General features: G+C 44.6%; 1 protein-coding gene across 1 annotated transcript in view; it reads right to left on the bottom strand.

The window, feature by feature from the left end:
* The window catches only part of ACVR2A (activin A receptor, type IIA), a 57328-nt gene that overhangs the window by 25877 nt on the left and 28969 nt on the right, over positions 1–2482 (bottom strand). The gene's annotated exons all lie outside the window — the stretch shown is intronic.

The following is a 2482-nucleotide window of genomic DNA, read 5'->3' as shown; positions in this document are numbered from 1 at the left end:
AGACCATATTCCTCCCCCTGCAGTCTTCCCTCTCCCCCCTTTTTTTTTTTTTTTTTCCAATAGAGAAAGAAACCATTTCAAGTTCACAAACATTCCAAGGAAGCATTGAAAGATAAAACAAAGGTATTCTGTTGAGTCAAACAGTGACTTGTTCTTTATTTCTTCAGATCTTGGTAACTTAAGAACAAGTCATGGCAACACTTTTCCCTGAATAGCAAGAGCAGAGAAAATCTAAAATGCCAAACAGTAAAGACTCAGTTGTAGCCAAACAAGAAGTTTTATCCGGTAGAATTTACCAAAAGGCATTTTTTGTCTCATCTCTTACATGTGACAAAAAAGAAAAGGCAGTTAATAAGTCTTTGAAACCCAAACCCAACTAATAAATTCCCTTCTCAACCGTCAACATCTTTCCCCCAGCTTTCATCTGTGATGTGGCTCCTTCATACAAAGCCCTGAAGTTTAAGACACGCTATGCTGAAATAGTATCTTTTATGCCGCTCTGATTTGCCACGCGAGCAAGTGGAATCGAGGCCGATAGGTGTGAGGCCCCAGTCCCTAATCCCGAAGGACAGCGCTGGGTTTTTGCTGCGTGGTCCCACCCAGCCAATCAGCTCCTCCACAGAAGACATTATCAGATCTTTGCCACAGCTCAGGAACCAAGTGCTGCCGCTCTCGGAAGGGCCAGGGCCACATCTCCCCTTCCCACAGTGCTGCCCAACACACACACTGGCATCAGCCACGATGGCCATCCCGCAACGAAATCCAGTGGGGTCTGGAGGCCAGAGCACTGGTGCAGTCACTCTCAAACATGCTGGTGAACCAGAACGGACTGGCAGACCGGCTCACCGAACCTGGATCACGTGATTTCTACTTTTGTCAACCCAATGTTCTTAAAAATAAAGTTAATTTGAAGCTAATTTTGTCTTTCAAATTACAAGTGGAATCAACTCGTGGATGCCTACTAACAGCAAAACCCAACAAATACTAACAGACTTGATAGTTTTAATGTGATATGAAGCAGCAGGTCTGATCTCTGAAGAGGTGACAGGATGTTAGGATGCAAAAACGTTAACAAAAATCCTGGAAGGTAGGAATAACGGGCTTTATTTCTGGTTTTCTCTTACCAAATACTGCCAAGAGCTTTTCATACAAGCTTCATCCTTTAACATGTATTAAAAACATGGGAAAACAGAGAGGGAGATCCAAGAACTGGAGTCAGAGGACTCGCTTCAAAACTGAGGAAAGCTCAAGGTGATGAGAACTATTTCAAACTGAAAATTGCTGCAGCACAGGATGCCAGTCGAGCACAGCAGTGACCGTACTGGGCATCCCACATTACCACCTTCAGAAACTTCTGACTTTGACGCATTCCCAAAATAGGCAGAGGATTCTGCTTACGTGGTTTGGGAAGGAGCCTGGCTGTTCAATGGGGGAAACGCGCTAGCCAGCTGGTAACACGGCGAGATGCAGCCTGGTAACTATTATATTCTTTGTGCTGCGATGGCCTGACCTTTACAGCTCCCAGCTATGGCAAGAAACAGATGAGGCAACAGATTGAACAATTTGGTTCTGTCAGTGCAATAAAGCAGAAGTCCTGGATTTCTCTCATACGTGCCATTCCTTCTCGTCTGTTGCCAAGCCTAGCTTTGCAGGACCTTAGACAAGCTGAATTTCATGAAATTCTGAAGATACAGTAAAAACCAACTTTGCACAAACATTTTCCTTACACGCCTTCTCTGTAGTCAGGTTTTCTTATCCATTTAATGCTCTGAAACACCCAACAATCCAACTGGCCAGCAATCACGCTGGTGGTTTAGTGACTTGGGATGGGACTGGAGCATCTCACCGTAACACCTTCTCTAGGGGCTGAGCAGACACTTGCAGTACATCTGGCCACTGATGAACAGACATACCAGGATAAGCTTGGGTGAAAAAGCAGAAGCGTGGTGGAAGCAAGGAAAGACGGGAACCACACAAAGAAGGCAGCTCTGAGCCCACTGCACAAAGGAAGCATCTGCTTAGAACCAGCTCTGCCACCCCCTCCACAGGAATCAACCTCCTCAAAGAGCAGGGCAGCTGGTATTTACACAACAGCAAATTTATTTGGGTCCCAGTTTAGGCACAGCATGTCTATAATGAAACTCCTATTCCCATTTTGAGTGCTAACAAATTGTTTTCATACAAAACTGTCAGGACCGCGAGAAATCTAAAAAGGCAAAATGCTGCTGTGGAAAGCCATGAGCAAAGTGGTGCGTCCTATGGACTGGAGTTGAAGTCTGAAAGCTTCTGAGACAAAAACCACATTAGAAACACAAAGAGTATTCAAAGTATATAACAGGGTTTAGTTTTGGCATGTTAAGACAGATCACGTTTAATATATGCTGTTATCCTATTGCAGTTAGAGCGCTGCTCCATCGCTCTACACTCGTGTTCCTCCACAACAGCTGCAGCAAGAAATGAAACCTAACATTTGCTAGTGAAC

Source organism: Buceros rhinoceros, unplaced genomic scaffold (genome assembly GCF_000710305.1).
Source record: "Buceros rhinoceros silvestris isolate BGI_N320 unplaced genomic scaffold, ASM71030v1 scaffold1528, whole genome shotgun sequence".
In the NCBI taxonomy this organism is placed as follows: domain Eukaryota; kingdom Metazoa; phylum Chordata; class Aves; order Bucerotiformes; family Bucerotidae; genus Buceros; species Buceros rhinoceros.
The sequence above is the reverse complement of the archived record's forward strand: the minus strand, read 5'-3'. Positions and strand labels throughout refer to the sequence as shown.